Source organism: Pelodiscus sinensis, chromosome 31 (assembly GCF_049634645.1).
Source record: "Pelodiscus sinensis isolate JC-2024 chromosome 31, ASM4963464v1, whole genome shotgun sequence".
NCBI lineage: Eukaryota > Metazoa > Chordata > Testudines > Trionychidae > Pelodiscus > Pelodiscus sinensis.
The window spans coordinates 3,689,835-3,708,741 of NC_134741.1; the positions used below are offsets into that span (position 1 = coordinate 3,689,835).

At 52.7% G+C, this 18,907-nt stretch overlaps 2 non-coding genes across 2 annotated transcripts; one reads left to right on the top strand and one right to left on the bottom strand.

Moving 5' to 3' along the window:
• Positions 1 to 14,220: 14,220 nt before the first annotated feature.
• Positions 14,221 to 14,294, top strand: TRNAI-AAU (transfer RNA isoleucine (anticodon AAU)). Its single transcript has one exon. It is a non-coding gene; the product is annotated as a tRNA-Ile (tRNA).
• A 2,371-nt stretch (positions 14,295 to 16,665) lies between these two features.
• On the bottom strand, positions 16,666 to 16,759 carry TRNAI-UAU (transfer RNA isoleucine (anticodon UAU)). Its single transcript has 2 exons — positions 16,722 to 16,759; positions 16,666 to 16,701 (listed from the first exon to the last, which is right to left on the bottom strand). It is a non-coding gene; the product is annotated as a tRNA-Ile (tRNA).
• Between the last annotated feature and the right edge of the window lie 2,148 nt (positions 16,760 to 18,907).

Genomic DNA, 18,907 nt, shown 5'->3' on the forward strand with positions numbered 1-18,907 from the left:
GTAGAAGCATTTTTCTTAGGATGCATCTACACAGCAGCGTTCCTTGGGAATAACGGCCATTATACTGCAATAACAATGGGAGCATCTACACAGCAATTCCATTATTCCAACTTCTGTAACGCTCCATCCGGACCAGTGGTCTGAGGAGCCAGGAGGTTTCCAGGCTGCAGACAGACAAGCCCACAGGCAAAGACAAAGCAAAGTGCCAGCCACTTCCTGCTCAGCCCAGCGGGGTCTCTGTGTGGCCCCCAGACCTTTTGTTTGCCGTTCCCAGATTCAGCAACACTCACAGGCCCACACGAGGGGGCTGGTTTGATGCTTCACCCCACGGCCCAGCAACGAGCCCCCAAACTCCCCCTGTGCTCTGAGAGCTCGGTTTGCTGTGTGAATTCTGTGGGGCAGGTTATGTCAGGCCTGGGCACAAGCAGGGTTCAGAACCAACCCACAAGTAAGTCCCTGCTCAAGGGGATTGAGCAGTGTCCTTTGCCAGCAATGCAAGTCCAGCCATGTAAGTGTCCCATTCACATGCCCAGACTATCTTCATACCCCACTCACAGTTGCTGCCCTTGCTCAGGGCAGTTAAGAGCTCACAGGTGGTTTTCAGAGCTCACCTCCCACTCTTGGGGGGGTGGGGATAGGAGGCATCTCACCCACTCCTTTGGCCACTTGCCACTGCTCCTACTAGCCTCCCGCCAGCCACTCCCTCCAGCCACCCCGTCCATGCTGCTGTGGGTGCCAGTGTCTCAACACATGGTAAAATCAGACCAGAGACAGACACTGTCAGTAAAAGCTTCTCTTGGAAATGCTCCTTTGGATGCTGGGCCTCCCTCCCCAGCCCACCAGAGCCGTGTGCCGCTGTCATACGCCTGCCCCATGGACATCTTCCCATTGCAGAAAGCACGCCGAGCCAGACTGTGACTAGCCAGCCCATCTCTGGGCACCCAGGGGCTACGTCTACACTGCAGGCTTCTTATACAAAACTTGAGGAGTATCTATAATGCACGCGCATTCTTGTTGCAAGTAAATTTATGGCAAAATGTAGGAAAGGAGGGCTTCTTGCGCAAGAATTATTCCTCTCCCCATGAGGAATAAGCCCTCTTGTGCAAGAGCTGTTGCACAAGAAGTCAATATGGATGGGCAACAGGGGTTTCTTGCATGAGAGAGCGTTCACACTGCCATGGATGTTCTTGAGCAAAACCACATGGCAGTGTGGACATGCTGTTGCACCTAACAGTTCTTGCACAAAAAGCCTGCAGGGTAGATGTAGCCAGGGGTGTTTGGGTTTGTTACCAGCACTGAGCTTTATACAACAGCCCAGGGAACATTGTGAAAAGCCAAAACCTTCCAGCCCTGGGTATCCCTGGCCAGCCAGAAAGAAAGGGAATTTCGGTTTCCATATCATTGCTCATGTGCCCCAGTGGCCTAACGGACAAGGTGTTGGCTTCTGAAGCCAGGGATTGTGGGTTCAAGTCTCATCTGGGATGACACTTGTGATGTTTCCTAGTTGAGTCTCTTTGTCTTCTTCTTTACCATGTTAGCTGTGAGGGTCCCCTGGAATTGCCATTTTCCCCCAGACAGGACCCCTCAGGAGCAGACAGTAACACTGGTGTTAGGCTCAGACAGGAGGAGAGTGTTTGTTAAAAGCTGAGGTGTGCACAGTGAGGTCACTTGCAGAGATGCAGGCGCTGGCTTCTCTGTATGCACCTTGGCACCTGTTACCCATCGGTACCTGCCACCTCTCACTCCCCTGCCAGCACCCAGACAGAAGGCCAGTGCACATGGAGCCAGCGACCGTAGCGAGGGAGGTGGCTGCAGCACAATTCCAGGCTTGGGGCACATTGAACAACTGTTTGAAATATTTTTAAAACAAAAAATATGAAAAACTTTAGGCTCCATCTACACTGCAGGCTTCTTGCCCAAGAACTATTTTGTGCAAGAGTTCTTGTGCAAGAGCATATCCACACATCCATGTGCTTTGGCACAACAGAGAGGGAGAGCTGAGTGGTTTGAGTATTAACTTGCTAAACCCAGGATTCTGAATTCAATCCTTGAGGGGGCCATTTAGAGATCTGGGGCAAATCTGTCAGGGCTGGTTCTTGTCCTTGCTATGAGGGTAGGGGGCTGGACTATCTGACCTCTCAAAGTCCCTTCCAGCTCTATGAGGTGGTTTATCTCCTCATAAGGAGCATCTACAGCAGCATAGATGCTCTCCTGTGCAAGAAAGCTCTAATAAGCCCTCTTGCCTGTGCACACTGCCTTCTTGTGCAAGAGGGCTTATTCGTAATGGGGAGAGGAATAACTCTTGCACAAGAAGCCCTCTTTTCTAATGGTTTACTGTACATTTTCTTGCACAAGAATGCACATGCAGGGTAGACACTGTGCTAGTTTTTGCACAAGAACTGCCATTCTTGTGCAAGAAGCCTGCAGCATAGCCAGGAAGTGTGAAAAACCTCACAACAATAATCCCCAACGCAGCAAATCCCACTGAGGTTTGAACTCAGATTGCAAGACTCAAAGTCCTGCCCCTTACACCATGGGACCTAAACAGGTGACTGTGTGTAGCTATATCGAATACTGAGCTTTCAGACTGGCCTCTGCACTCCTGGCTTTCCTCCTGCTGCTTCTTCCCTCTGGCTACGACTACACGGCACATTTAGTTTGGAATAAGCTGGTCTCTAATAGTGATTCCAAAATAGCTTATTTCGAACTAGCATGTCTACACTGCAGGGAAACCTCAGAATAGTCTGAGGCAGGCTCCCCAGTGTAGATGAGCTATCTCGATTTAGAGCCCCAGGAAGAATAACTTAGAATGGCCCCGGGGAGGGGCTAGTTCAAACTAGCAGCAGTGGCGCATCTACAGACACCTTATTTTGAAATAGCTAATTTGTATTACGTGTTATTCTTCGTAGAATGAGGTTTGCAGAAGTCGGAATAAACCGTCTGTTACTTCAGAATTATTTCAAAATAACGGAATTGCTGGGTAGACTCTTGCATTGTTATTTTAGAATAACGGCCATTGTTCCAAAAGAACTTTTGTGTTTGTGGATATAACCTGCGCAGCCCAAGAAATGTGATTGGCAGCTCCTCCCCACAATCTTTCTGTCAATTGCAGTGGAAGACTCTGAAGACATGGACCCAAAGCAACCACCTTGGTTACCTTCTGCTAAGGCCAGGCCGGAGGAAAAATAATCGCTCCTTTGAGCAAGAGTTGAACCAGCAACCTAAGGATCACTTGCCAAACACACACATTACAATCCTCTGCTCTGCCACCTGAGCTATCCAAGGGAGCCTGACTGGTACTGGCTTGTCTAGGTTGTCGTTGCTACAAGTCTCGGGGTACATGCTCCCCCAAGTAGGTGGCATTGCTGATGAGGGGCAGAGGAGCACAGGGGCTGTCACAGGTACTTCACATGCAGACAGACCCCCTGAGTGAAACCTGAGCTAGATCCATCCATGTCACAGCAAAAGGAAGAAAGTTGGGTTCTTCTCATGTGTCTTTGTTCCAGAGTCTCTAGGGGTGCGGTCGGGGCAGGTCCACAAAAAAACAAACCACTTCTTCTCACGTGTCTTCAGCAGGGGAGGCAGGAGCTGAAAGTGGGAAGGGCGGGCAGGGGAAGGGTGTGTGCGGTGGTGGTGGGGGAGGCACAGGGGAAATACAGAGGCCCCTTGTGGGGGCACCCAGGGGAGAGTCTCACAGGTGTCCTTGTCTGGAACTCTCCCTCAGGGCCTCTCAGATGCACAAGCCCCCGGAAGGGCCTGCTGGATGGCAGCCGTGTGCTGCTGCTGAAGGGCCTTTTGCGGAAAAGGGATGCAGATTAGACACAGCGCAATTGCAAATGAAGCGGGGATTTAAATCTCCCCCGCTTCATTTGCATGAACATGGCTGCTGCTTTTTTCCAGCTCGGGGCTTTGCCGGCAAAAAGCGCCAGTCTAGACGGGGATCTTTTGGAAAATAAAACCTTTTCCAAAAGCTCCCTTATTCTTAGCAATGTGGCCCCCTGAGCAGCCCCTGATATTCCCTGCTTGAGCCCCAGAACCAGCCCTGAGTGTTGGGGGCAGAAGGGGAGCAGCTCACACATGCCAGGGGCTGGCCGGGGGCAGGACATGAGCCTGCAAGGCAGCAGTGACATCACACAGAACTTTTGCAGCACTTCAGCTCATTGGTTGCCAGGCAGTGACCTCATAGAAGACCCCTGGCAACAACCAGGTGGGACAGGGGCAATCTCAGAGACCCCCATGGCCTGGCTGCTTGGAATCTCCTTTGTGAGGTTTCCCCTTGAGGGCAGAAGGGATTGAGGGTCCCATCTGGGAGTGTCTCTGCCAAGATTTCCCCTGGCTGCAGTGGGAGGGGGCTGGGGCAGGCAGGGCTGCCACTAAACCTCTGGTAGAGGCAAGAGAGAAGGGGGGGGGTTTGTTTCAAATCACCTGAAGTCAGCACTTCAGGGAACCTTTCTGCCACTTGCTGACTGGCCAAGGACACCCAGGGCGGGAAGTTTTTGGCTTTTCACAATGTTCCCTGGGCTGTTGTACAAAGCTCTGTGCTGATAACAAACCCAAACACCCCCTGGCTACATCTACCCTGCAAACTTCTTGCTCAAGAACTGTTTTGTGCAAAAGGTCTTGCCCAACAGTGTGTCCACACTGCCATGTGCTGTTGCACAAGAGAAGTGCTTTTCTGCAAGCGTGCCCGTGGCAGTGTGGACGCTCTCCTGCGCAGGAAAGCTCTGACGGGCATTTTAGATATAGGGCTTCCTTGAGCAAGAAACCCCTGTTGCCCGTCCACACTGACTCCTTGTGGATGAATTCTTGCACAAGAGGGCTTATTCCTCGTGGCGAGAGCAATAACTTCTGTGCAAGAAGCCCTGTTATCTGATGCTGCACTATAAAGTTACTTGCACAAGAACACTTACCTGCAGTGTAGATGCTCTGCAAGTTTTTACACAAGAACAGTTGCTCTTGCGCAAAAAGCTGGCAGCGTAGATGTAGCCCTGCAGTGTAGACACAGTCTGAGGGAGACAAGGAAAGTAAGTGGCCAGAACCTCCCCCCAGCAGGCTGGCCCTCAACAGGACAGGCACGTCTACACAGCACCCTCACCTCGAAGTGAGCTGTGCAATGTGAGCGGCTGCCCGGGACCCCAGGGGAAGGTCTGTGGGAAGTTTCCAAGGCAACAACAACTACAAAGTTTCATAATCTACACTCATGTGAATGTGATTTATTCCTCCACTAGCAAGTGTCTCTGAAGGGATGAGAAATGCAGGGCCCAGGTGCAGAGCGCCGGGTCACATTCTCCTGCCTGAGCCTCAGTCCTGGCTGAAGCCTGGCGACAGAGAGAAGAGGCCAATGCAAACAGCCCCATGGCAGCGAGGGAGTCAGTACGTGGTTGGGTGGAGCAGGGAGCTGGGGGCAGAGTTCAGCTCTAACTCACTAGGGGTGCATCCCATAGTTCAAAATAATCAATGCGCCTATTTTGAAATAGCTTATTTTGTAATTTGGGGCTGGCTACACAGCACCTAGTTCCAAATAAATATTCCAAAACGTCCCTCCCTCCTCCTGCCATGCAGGGACGTCAGAATAGCAAGCCCGTTATGGTTTGAAATAAGGGGCTTGCTCTTACGACGTGTCTGTGTGATATGAGCACCACATCCCCTAAACCTCCGAGCTAGCCAGCCCACGGGTGTCAGTCTCACAAGTGGCCCTTTCAGAAAGGAGCCTTGGGCAGCCGCAGGGATGTTGTGGGCTCTGGAACAAGGTGGGTGAGGAAGCAGGGGTTGTCACAGGCAGGGGAATTAGCTGGAGTGGTAGAGCACTTGCTTAGTATATAAGAGGCAGTGGGTTCAATGTCTCCATCTGCATCTCAGCTCTTATCCTTTAATTTCAGTGGCCCCCTCCCTCTTCCTACCTCCTCTCCCAAAAGGGACAGACCCCCCCCCCCCCCCAGCAATTGCCATGCTGCAAAGTAGAGAATGGAGATATCAAACTCAGTAGCCCATCAGGCTCTGTGGTGCAATGGAAAGCATGTTGGACTTCTAAGCTGCATTGGTTAATGTGAGCCCAGCTAGATGCTCAAAGGTTGAGGGCTCAAGTCTTATCAGAGTCACTTTAGCTGCTTCCTCATTTCCAGGATGCAGCTTTTACAGACCAGTCAATCCTTAGGCTGACACTGGGGTGGGCTGGCATCCAGGCAATTCCCAGCAGACACCAGTAAGGGTGGAGGGAAGGGCTAGGACTTGGGGTTGGGGCTGGGGGTTGTTCTGAAAGGCAGCAGGTGCCTTTAGACAGTTTTGTCCCTCCCTGTCTCCTACGAGTGCTGAGCAACACTCAGGCTATGCCTACACTGCACTGTCCTTCTGGAAAAACCTATGCAAATTTCAAAACCCAATGGCTGTGTCTACATTGGCACCCTTTTCCAGAAAAGGGATGCTAATGAGACACTTCAGAATTGCAAATGCCGTGGGGATTTAAATTTTCCCAACAGCATTTGCATGAATATGGCTTTGCCAGAAAAAAGCACCAGTCTAGACAGACCCCCCCCCCCCAGGGATCTTTCGGAAAATAAACCTTTTCCGGAAGATCCCTTTTTCCTTATTCTTCTTAAAATCAGGACCTTATTTCTGCTCCCTTGGGTGCCCAGGTACGCGCAGGTGCTGCTGACCAGCCTGTACCTGGGATGAGCTCAACTCCCACGTGACAAAGGGGGGTGACATCAGCTGAGAATGCCCCTTAGTGCCAGCCTGGGGAAGTCATGACTCGGAGCCAGCTACTGATACCCATGGAAAGCTGATTTTCAGAGGGGTGTGATCAGCCCTTCCTGTGTATCTGGCTTCTTCAAAGGGGCTTAATAAGGAGCTAAAAGTTGAAGAAGGGACATTTAGAAGGGTGAATTTCTGTCTCTGGCATTATTTTCTGTGTTCTCCCCGTGGCCTAATGAACAAGCCACTGGCTGCCTAAATTAGGGATTGTGGGTTCAAGTCCCATCTGGGGTGGCAGTTTCCTTTCTTCAACAAATAATTTGCCTTCCTTGGCTCTCTGAGACAGTTGGCCAGGATGATCCATGGTGGCTCTCTCTCTACAAAAATTGTTCAGACCCCTCCCTAGCAAATGCAGGTGTGTTTGCTAAAAGCCCAGGTATTCACAGTCAGAATGAAGGGGCTTTTTTGGCTCTGGAAGGCCCAGGAGTAACAGACAGAGGGAGGCGGCTGTGGCAGAGCAGGGTCTGTCTGGAGACAAAGCGGAGCCTGAGGATGAGAAGGCCCATGAGAGGCAGAGACTCCAGAGCAGTGGGGGGAGGGGGCTAGTTATTTGGTCTGGCAAAGTGACAGAAAATCCCCAGGCCCTGAGCATGGTGCAGGCGAGGGCCATGGGGCAGTTTGCCTGGTAGGGTTTGGGGGGGTGGAGAAGCTGGGAAGCTCTGTGAGTGGATAAGGTCCCTAGCTGAGCTGTGCCCCCTGCCGAGTGTGTGACTCAAACTGTCCCTGGTGCCCCTTTTGTGTGTCTGCTGCGCTTCCAGCGACTTTCCTCAGGCACATTCATCTGGCAAAGACCCCCCCAGGGATCTTGTATCTTCCTTTGTGCCGCTCAGCCACAGACACAGCAGAAGGGTTTTCCTGCAGCCACCGGCCCCTGCCTCTCTCTCCAGGGAACTGCAGCCCCTCGGGCCAGGCAGCTGCTCCCAGCATTCAGGAGCCACCAAGCCGAGAAGAAACCATCTGACACGGTGCTGCCAGGGAGGAGCCTCACTGCTAGTGACTGTTCCTGTTCCAGGAGCAGAGCAAGTTTTGTCCTGGGCACCGATATTGAGGGCTCCAGACAGGAGGGATTCCAGCGCACTGGCCCAGCCCGGGCCGGCAGTGATGGTTTTTCCACATGCAGGGAAATGCCCCGGCTTCTCACCCTCACAGAGCTGCTCCCTCTCCAGGAGGGGGATGAACTGCAGGTGCGGGACAGCTCCCTGCCTGCAGGGACAGCAGCCAAGGCACCAAATATCGCTGGGTCTGCAGCCAGAGTTGGGAACTGGGCAGGGAACAGGAGGCTTTTGTGTCACACATGTCTCAGGCAGGACGGACCCTCACTGAGCCCAGACTGTGACTGGTCCTAGCCAGGAATGTGTCTGGGGCTGGTTTGTGACACTCTAAGGCCGTGTCTATACTGGGCGTAAGAGCGACGCTGCCGCGGTCGATGTTCCGGGCTGTAGGGAAGACCGGCTGATTGGATCTGAGCTGTGCAGAGTCTTGTAAAGGGAACCACAACTTCTCTGGATATTTGCCGAGTTTTAGATGAGGGTTTATCAAAAGGGACGTTGTGGGCTCTGGAACAAGATGGGTGGGGCAGGCAAACTCTTTCTAGGCAGGGGAGTTAGCTCAAGTGGTAGAGCACTTGCTTTGCATGCGAGAGGTAGTGGGCTCAATACCCACATTCTCCAATAAGAGATGTTTGCTACTTCTTCTTTCCACAAGCAGAGCCAGCCAGGGGCTAAGTGCTTCCAGGGGCTCCTTCCCTCTTCCATAAGGCAACAGGCTGGTTTCTGCAGTGCAGGGGGTGTCCTGTTTGCCTCACAGGGAGCAGTTCCCTGGGTAAAAGTCAGGCAGGCAAAGTCCAGCCTGTAACACCCAGCAGAGGGGATTTTCTGGCTTGTGGAGGGCAGACACAGACCAGCACTTGGGAGCTTGGCTGCCAGCTGCTTAGCACATCTGGACACAGAAGAATCCCAAGACTTGGTTCTGCCAGGCAGCTGTTTCCCCTCTCAGTGGGCAGAGGCTCTAACATGCAAATCTCCCCCCAGCCGCTGGGACTGGGACTGGGACTGCAGAGTTGCTTTTGAGATTCTGCAGGGCTGTGGAAGGGAGAAACGCAGCAAACTTTGATTATCTGGCTTATAAACCCCTTGGTCTCAGGGTTTAGGTTGGAGTCCCCAGGTGGGGGCCCGGCCTCCTTCAGTTTGGCCCTTCCTGAGGGCACAAAATTGACAACAGAGAATTCCTTTTTCCTGCAGCAATCTCTGTTGGCCAAAGGGTTAGCAACCGAATATTTGCCCAAGTTTAAGTACAGCTAACTGTGTTTCTGTGGTGTAGTGGTTATCACATTTGCCTAACATGCAAAAGATCCCTGGGTGCCCACAAGGCAGTGTCAGAGCCTGCCCCCTGGTGCTGGCTTTCAGAAGCATGTGGGAAACAGCTAAACAGGTTAGGCTGAGATGGGAGGAGGTAGGGCTGGGGCTGAGACATCTCAGCAGTCCCTTACGTTGGACTAGGTCATTGCAGCCACTCAGTCCAGGGCCCACCCTCGAAGTGCCACTACTGTGGCTGTGCACCTTCGGAGTAGTGTGGCCGTCACCTTTGCTGCAAGGGGACACAAAGCCACATAATGTCCCGCCTCATGCCCAGACCCCAGCCATCCCATTCCCCTGGCTTTCTTCCCACCCAGCACCCCCCGCTTCCTTTTACACCCTCCCTTGTTCCTGCTCCCTCTATCCCGGCCAGAAACCCCACCCTGCTCCTGCATCCACGTTCCTTCCGCACCCTTTCTCCTGGCCACACACGGCTCCTTGGCACTTCTCAAGCCAGGCCCTGCAAGGAGCCACCAGGGCAGGAACCAGCCCTTGGAGCTCGGCTTGCACCGGATCTGGTAGTTTCCCACCAAATCTCACCTGAGAAGAGGTGACTTGTTCTCCTTCCTTCTGACCTTACGTCTCCGATCCCTTCAAAGGTCTCTGCTGCCTCGGGACCCGCCTTCTCAGGGCACTGCCCCTCTGCCACTGGGCTGGGAGCGGGAGACTCCACAGTCTCTGCACTTGGGCTGAGAAGTCTCACGGGGACTCGTCTGTTGATGGCGTTAGTCAGCCCGATGGCCAGCCGGATCCATTCCGTAGTGCTGCCCAAGAGGGAGCTTTCCCAATCTCCACTGGTATTTACTGGGGCTTTGTGTAGGGGGATTGGGCTTGGCCATCTGCTCTGCTGGAAATGCCTCTTCTTGGGAAAGCAGCTCCCAGGAGTTCATGGAACTTCTTCTTCTCAGCTTGGGAAAGGGACAAGCAAGGGGCGACGGGTCAGGGGTTTATGTGATGATGACAGGGGTGCAGAAAGCAAATAAGAAATTATTTTTTCACCTACTTAAGAACCAGGGTGACAGAATGAAACTCGTAAGTAACTGAGTTAAAAAGGAAGCATTTTTGCACCCAGTGGAACCCCTTGCTGGAGGATGTTGCGTAGGTGAAATCTACAAAAAGGTCCAAAACAGAACTGGAAAATGTAATGCAGGAAAGGTCAATCAATGGCATTTAACCAGGATGGACAGGGCAGATGTCCCTAGCTGGTGTATTCCAGGAGCTGGGAATGGAGGGATCACTTAATGAAATTGGCTGCTGTCATGAGACTAGATCCTGGGCTAGCTGGACAATTGGCCTGGCCCAGAGTGGTTGCTTTGATGTTCTGTTTGGCTGTTCTTGTCACCTCTGGGCAAGAGAGAATGCACCCCCTCCCGCCCCGCCCTCTGATCCTGAAGTGGACAGAAAATGGCCTGTGAAAGTCTAATGTAGGTGAGCAAAGAGGCTTGTTTTTCCTGTGCCTGATGGTGTAGTGGCTAGAGTCCAACACTTTCACTACTGTGGCCTGAGTTTGATTCCCAGTTAGGGAAACCAGCTGCAACTTTATTGCCTTACTGCAGCTGTGACCCAAGAGATTACTTCAGGCTCCTTCCCACCTCACCCTCACTGCTAAGACAGCACTTACCATTTTCAGAAGGGGCAGAGCTGGGTGACTCAAACTGCCCCTCCCCTCTCCTGTATGGGCAACACTGCAGGAAGCTCCTTGGCACACACAGCACTAGCCCAGCGCAGTGTCAGGTCGGCACAAGATCCATTGGTTCACTTTTGCTGTTGAAGGAGACAACCCAGAACTGGCTCCAGCCCCCACTCAGTAACCTGGGGAAATGACCCACCGGGCCTGGGCACCTTGGAGCCTCCCTCTGACCAGTCATGGAGCCTTCTCCCCCTGGGCCTGCCTCCTCCCTTCACTCAGCTCTCACTGTTCGGTGCTGCCAGGGAGGGGCCTCACTGCGAGAGCCGCCTGGGCAGGTTCCTGCCACTGAGACATGTCCCGGAGCAGGACGGATGCTCAGACCGACACTGAGTGTTGCTCAGCGCTGGGGTGAGACAGGGAAGGACAAAAGGGTCTAACAGCGCCTGCAGCCTTTCAGAACAGCCCCCGGCCCCACCCCAAGTACCAGCCCTTCCCTCCCACTTGGGTGGGCACTGCCTGGACTCAGGCCTCCCCAGTTCCAGCGTAAGGGCTCTGGAGAGGACAGGGCAGCTCCAGGGGCAGAGTCCTTTTGTCTGCAGCAGTTCAAACCCAGCCCCTTGATTCCAACTAATGTTACTCCTCATTTTTTGCCCTCTGTGCCTCCCCCCCAACACATCCCAACACACACCCTTCCCTCTCCCTCTCCCCCTTCCCGCTTTCTTCTCCCCCTGCTGGTAACGCAAACAGGACTTTTCCCTGTTGAAAGAACAAACTCTCTGTTTTTTATGTGGGGAATGTAGAACTGGGGAGGGGCTGGGGAAAGGACCTGGGAGGGGGAAGAGGCTGGGAGGAAGGGCTAAGGCTGGCACCTTCCTCTGATGGTCCCACTGCCTCATGTCAGGGGCCTCAGCAGCGCTGGGGTCTGGCTACAGAGGGAGAAGCTGGTTCAGGGGAATTTGAGCTGCTGGGCCACTGAAGCAGGCCCCCAGCAGCAGCCTCTGTGCAGGGCTCACACGCTCCAGGCCTCCAGGTCGTATTGAGTCTCCCCGTGTGGCTTGGGCTCCAGAGCCTGCCCCCCAGCTGGTGCCTTGAGGTAGCCACTGCAGCAGCAGGAATTTGGGGATCAGTTCCCCTGCTTTTGGGGACAGGAAGCCAGGCCAAGGCCCTTTTAGCCACTGGGGCTGTGCAGGCTGGAGCCTCCCCCCTACTTCCTGCAAAGCTCTCAGCCTTTTGCTTGTTTCTGCTTCCCTGTCCATAGCAGGCAACTAAAGGAAGGGAAGTCACCAAACCAAACACCCCGGTGGCCAGCATAGAGCTTGAACCCATGACATGGGTGTTATTAGCACCACGCACTAACCAGCTGAGCTAGCTATCCAGTCTATAAAAATGCAGCTCACCAGTGCCCCTTTGAGGAAAGGCGCCTTAGGCAGCTGCAGGGCCGTCTCTGCAGCTGCCAATGGCTCTTCTCTGACAGGGCCACTAGCGACTCGCTGTGACGTGGGCTAGCTAGTCCAGCTGGTTTGAGGGTTGGTCAAGGTGGCTGGCGGCCGGCAGACCCAGGGCCAAGAGGCAGCCGGAATCTCTTGCTGCCAGCACCTTGCCTCCCAGCTTCTTCCCTGTCAGCAGCAGCAGAGTCCTGAGCGCTGCCCTTGACACCATGAGACCAACCTCCCCTCACTCAACTGGGCCAAACTGGTGCCCAGTTCATGCCCACTGGGACCCGTTTTACTTGGTTTCCTTCCACCCAGAGCCCCCTTCTTTTCCTGGGCTGTGAGGAGCATCACTGGTATGTTTCTCATCTCCCAGCACAGGGCCATCTCTGCAGTGACAGGAGACGGGGCTGGTTTCAGGATTTCTTTTAGCGCAGCAGCAAGCAAGGGGAGATGGAGGAAAATCAACCCCGTTTGCAAGCTTTGTGTGACAGGAGGGGTGTGAGCTGGGGAGCCCACCCCTTCAGAAGGGGAATTTGGGTGCACCCGGGCACAGCAAGAATTCAAGCCCTTAGGCCAGTGCATTGGGGACAACGTGTGAGCCCTTCCATGAGCATTTTCTGCTCCCACTGGGGAAGGCAGCTGGGCAGGACCAGCCTGCAGACCACGTCCCTTTCAGCCCCAGGTGCAGGAGGTAACAGAGAGGGGAGGAAAGTCCATGGCCAGAGCCTCCTCCCAGCAGTCTGGCCCTGCGCAGAGTCTGTGCATGATGGAGCCTCCCCCAGCAGGGCTATGGCCTGTTCTCTGCAAAATGCTCAGGTGGTTCATTTTCTGCAGGAACAAGTGGGATCCATGTGCCCTGTTCCCCAGTGACAAGTGTGTGTCCTCTCCCCCCTTTCCACAGACACAGCAGGCCAGGGGGCTATTCACCTCCAGTGGTTCCTTCCTACTTGACCTCCTACAAAGTCATGGGCTACGTCTAAACTGGCATGATTTTCCAAAAATGCTTTTAACAGAAAAGCACTTTTTGCGGAAAAGCCTCCATGCCAATATAGACACGCTTTTGCGCAAAAAAGCCCCGATCACCACTTTCGCCAGCTTGTTTGTGCTGTCTACACTGGCTTTTGCCCGAACGGGAGCAGAATAGGATTTCTGCAAGAACACTGGCAATCTTACACGAGATCGTCAGTGTTCTTGCGGAAATTCAAGCGGCCAGTGTAGACAGCTGGCAAGTTTTTCTGCAAAAGCAGCTGATTTTGCGGAAAAACTGGCCAGTCTAGACACAGCCATGGAGAAAATCTACTGGGACCCAGTCCTCCTGGGATAGACTATGGAAGGAGCACTGACTGGAAATAGGTTGCAGTGGAGCAGAATTAGCTTAACTGGAAAAGTGCAGCTGACCCAGTGGTTAAAAGGGGCTGCAGCTGCTGCTGGGTGGGAGGCAAGGTGCTGGCAGCAAGACATTCCGGCTGCCTCTTTGCTCTGTGTCTTATTAGTGCGCCATGCCGGCTGTCAGCCACCGTGACCAAACCTCTGAGAAGGAAAATATATTTTGTTAAGAGGAACAATGTGAAGTGTGTATGCAACTGACTGAACCTGACCTTGCATTGTGTGTGAGCGATAGTGAACCTACTAAAACCAGCCTGATCTAGCTTTTCTGATGCAAGGAGCTACACCCATGTAACTAAGTTTATCTCTGCATATTGAGATAAAAGTAGCTTTAAGCATTAAGCCAATCGTAACGCTGTTACTAGTTTATGTGATGTCTATTCTATTTTCTGTGCAACCATGAATGTATATAAGGTTTCCAGGGACATTTGATTTTGGAAGTCTTCCTTTTGAAACTTCCCACAGCTGTGTCTTAATAAAAGTGTTTCTCTCCTTCCAACCCTGAGTCTGGATTTCCCTGACACCTCAAACCAGCTGGACTAGCCAGCCCACATCACAGTGAGTCGCTAGTGGCCCCGTCAGAGAAGAGCCATTGGCAGCTGCAGTCATCCCTGCAACTGCTGGAGGCACCTTTCTGAAAGGGCCATTTGTGAACTGTACTCTGGTAAGCTGGCTAGCTCAGTTGGTTAGAGTGTGGTGCTAATAACACCAAGGTCATGAGTTCAAGCCCCATGCTGGCCACAGAGATGTTTGCTGTGGTGACTGTTCCTAGCTACCTGCTATGGTCAGGGAAGCAGAAACAAGGAAAAGGCTGAGACCTTTGCAGGAAGCAGAGAGCTGATAGGAGGAGGCTCCATCCTGCACAGCCCCACTGACTAAAAGGGCTTGGCCTGGCTGGTTTCCCCCCAATAGCAGGGAAAACTCTTCTCTTCCCTCCATTGTCCCCCATGGGGTGACCTGATGCCCAAATTCCTGCAGTGGCTGGCCCAAGGCTCCCTGCAGGGGGCAGGTTCCTCCAGCCCAAGCCACAGAGGGAGGCTCCATATATCCAGGAGGCCTGGAGCAGGTGCCTGGCCCACAGAGCTGCTGCCAACTGCATGGTCCCTCTGCTTCTTTCTGGCTAAGCTTAAAAAAATTTCTGTGAAGCAGGGAGATTCTAGAACCTTCCTTGGCAAGTGAGTCTGAATCCTGGACCTTGACCTCAGTGGGACCTGATGGTGAGATGGTGAGATGTTGGGTTGCTGCAAACCCTTGGTAATGCCAGTGTTTGGCTTCCCTGGCTGTGTCTACGCTGCACATTGCTGAGCAATAAGATATGCAAATGAAGTGTGAGGATGAATATTGCTACACCTCATTTGCATACCTAATGAGCCATCATTTTTGCAGCACAGGCTTTTGTGCAAGAAAGAGCTGTCTACACTGCTCCTTCTTGCACAAAAAACCCCTCTTGTGCAGAGCCATTCCACTGCTTATTGTCAGGAACCCTCATGCCACTTGGCAGGAAAATCTAGTTCTGACCAGTCTCTGAGCGGACGGTGCCTGAGGGGATCCAACATGGATCCCTAGGTCACAGGTCACAGGCACCATTTAGTGGCCCCAGTTACTGCCCTTAACACGACGGCTACGGCTACACTGCAGCCTTCTTGTGTAAGAACTGTTTTGCGCAAGAGTTCTTGTGCAAAAGGTCTTCCACAAGAGCACGTCTACACTGCCAAGTGCTTTGCACAAGAGATGTGCATGGCAGTGTGGTTGCTCTCTTGTGCAAGAACACTCTGATGGGCAATTTAGCTATATGGGTTTCTTGCATAAGAAATTCATGTTGCCTGTCTACACTGCCCTCTAGTGGAAGAGCTCTTGTGCAAGAGGACTTATTCCTTGGGCGGAGAGGAATAACTCTTCTGCAAGAAGCACTGTTTTCCAAAGCTGTAGTGCAAATTTACTTATGCAAGAACACTTGTTCTGTGCTCTGCACGTTTTTGTGCAAGAAGATTGCGCAAAAACTCTGCTGTGTAGATGTAGCCTACAGGTTTGTAATGATTCAAAGAGTTCACATACAATGGAAATGAAAATGTCTCTGTTACATAGACACTTTTGCAGGGGGTACTTGGATTTGAACCAAGGGATCTGTAGTCAAACGCTCTGCCACTGAGCTACACCCCATGTGCGATAAGTGTTTGCAGCCAGTATTGAGAAATGGGTAGATAACAAGAGGCTTTTGTAGAACATACATCTCATCCCAGATTGTGACTGGTCCTAACAAGGAGTTTGTCCAGAAAGCAGAAGAGCTGGGGCAGGACAGAGGTTCTGTCCAGACAGAAAAGTTATTGTAGAGCAGTGGCTGTTATTCCAAAATAACAATGTGAGCATCTGCACAGCAATTCCGTTATTGTGAAATAACTCTGAAATAACGGACAGCATATTCCAACTTCTGTAAACCTCATTGTACAAAGAGTAACACCTATTCTAAAATAGCTATTTCAAAATGAGGCCTGTGTAGATGCTCCATTTCTGCTATTTTGAAATAGCCCCTTCCCAGGGCCATTCAAAGTTATTCAACTTGGGTCTCTAAATCAAGGTAGCACCTCTACATTAGGGAAGCCTCCTTGGACTCATTTTGAGGTTTCCCTGCAGTGTAGACATGCTATTTTGGAATAACTATTCCAGAAGAGCTTATTCCAAAATAAATGTGCCGTGTAGATGTAGCCAGAGAGTCCTGAGAGATGAAGCAGTTGGAGGGAAGCCAGGAGAGTAGAGGCCAATCTGAGAGCTGAGTGTCCCAGGTGTCTACGCCACCCCAATGTCTAGGTCCCATGGTGTAAAGAGCAGCACTAAAGAGCAGCACTCATAACTCTGAGTCTTGCCATCTGAGTTCAAGTCTCAGTAAACCTGCAGGCCTTGGGTGGTTGCTGGGAGGTCCACGTGCTCCAGGCTTTTTGGCTTCCTTGTCCTGAGGTTCACTAAGGGCCTCCAATTCCCGCCACCCATCATTCACTCTGAGGAGGCCATAATATGTGAAGGGGAATTTTCACTGATCCTGTCTCCTCTGAGCTGGAATCCCAGCTCCCCCCAGCATTCACTGGAAGGGGCCAGCCCAGCAGGGATTAAGATACACTGCTCCAGGTGAGGTTTGAACTCACAACCTCAGCATGTCTCCTACAAGTACTGCCTTATAAGTACTATGCGCTGACCCATTGCGCCACTGGAGCAGGTCTACCAAGTGCTTCTTCAAAGTCCTTAGATTGAAAAAGTCAAGACGCACAAAGTGGACTTGAACAAGTGGGGAATGAAGATCAATTCTGAAGGATTTGCACAAACCAACACCTCACCAGAAGGTCTCACTGAGATTTGAACTCAGCTTGCAGGAGTCAAAGTTCTGCTTGTGCCTGAGGCTCTCAGCTAGTTGACACGCTATTCTCCTTGCTTGTTCCAATTGACGGCTTCACCTCTCTGGACCCTGCCCCTTCTGCATGTGGCCTCATGGGAACGACCTGGCTCCCTCTCCGGCAGAGGAAGGAGAAACGTTGCCTTGTGTTACACACGTTGGCACCGCACAGACACCAGTCCTGTATCCCCTGCCCTGAGCTCTATGGGACAGGGAGAAGCTCCAGGAGATGGTTCCCCTGGATCAGGAGTGGACCGAGGCCGGCTGCAGCAGCTGGCGCCCTAGTTGGGGAGCTGGCTGCGACACCCCTGCCTGCACGGTCATCAATGACCTTGACATCATCATGGGTGCCCGGGCCAGCGGTGCCCTAGGCATCTGCCTAGCTTGCCCAGGCTCACGGGCCACCCCTGCCTGGGATCATGTCTCACATGGATCTGAAGGTTGTGGGGACCCAGACCCACCCTGCAGCCAGGAATGCCAGTTCCTAGAAGCTCCCCCCCGAGAAAGGACTCGACTGAGGGGTCAGGAAGAAGCTGGGGAGAGATGAGGCCAGAGGTTTCTGGGTGGGAGAGAGCAGCTTCTCGGCTCTTGGGCTAAGTTCGAGAACGGCAAACAGTGAAGTGGCTACTGGATGCTCTGCCTGGCCATTCCTCCCCAGCTGGACATGGTTCCTGTTCTTCTGCATGGCACAGCCCATGGAGACCAGGGACTTGCCAATGGGCATCCAGATCACACCCTCACTGAACTGATGGGAATAGAAACCAGACACACAGGTTTGGACTGGTTTCAGCTGAGTGGTGGGTTTGTCTGGTTTATGGGCATTGGCACATCAAAGCATTATGGGTCTGTACTCATTTTAAGAATCCCTGTACAACAGAATCCAAACTGTGCCACCCCTGGAGATGCAATTGTTCCATTTAAGATAATCAGTTTTTAAAGGGGGCATTTGGAGTTGAAGCAAGGACCACTGGAGCTGCAGTGAAACACTCTACCACTGAGCTACACACCTATAGCGATCATGCCTTTGTGTCCAGTGGTGGGAAATTAGCACCTGGCTGCACTGTCTGCAGGAGCAGGTGGTGTATCACACACATGGCGGGGGGGAGGGCACAGGGGATATCTGGTGGAGATCTCTGGCAGAGGGGGCACTGGGCACGGTGGTTGCTGGGTATCAGCTCTGCGGGGCAGGGGCCAGTGTGGTGGACTCACTAGCAGTGCAGGGATGGGGCAGGGATGCAGGTGGAAGGAGAGTGCATGGGTGGTGTGACAGACTGGGCCGTGTCTGGGCACAGCTGAGGGCGTCCGCTCAGGGCGAATTGCTCAACTTTGGGGCTCCTTACATCCCCCAGACTGGTGACCTCTCCAAACAGGCCACAAACCAGTCCCACAGAGCGCTTCAGCACCCTGCCTGAAGCCTCCCGAGCAAAACCCCTCCGACACCCCAGCAATATCCGTGCCTCAGATGGCCCCGGGCCTATACACAGGTGGGGGAGTCCTAGCACCCAATCCCACCTACCCTGAACAAGTTCTGTCCGGTTCCAAGAAACCAGCCACAGATCCTTGGTCAATTTACCCTCTGGACCTTACCCACAAATCACGCTGGGCCAATCCTTTAGAATCTATATCTAAAGGTTTATTATTACAATAAAGAAAAGCATGAGAGTAAGGTTGTTAAAGGATAGTACATTACATGCACCGAATCTCCCAGTCCTCGATGCAGGCTCTAGCAGAGATGTTACAGCTGCTGGTTTAAAAGTTCTTGTTGCACATCCTATCATCAGGATGGGTTCACAGGTCTTCCGGGCTCTTCGATCCCTGCAATGCTGCCTCTGGGATGAAGTGCTGAGCTGAGAACAAAATGGCATCGACCACATGGCCTCTTTATACCTCCTTCCTGGCCTCTTCTTGTATGCAGCAGGTCACCTGGTCAGAGGCCAATCTCTGTGTTTCCTGCTAGCTGCTCTCAGGTGAC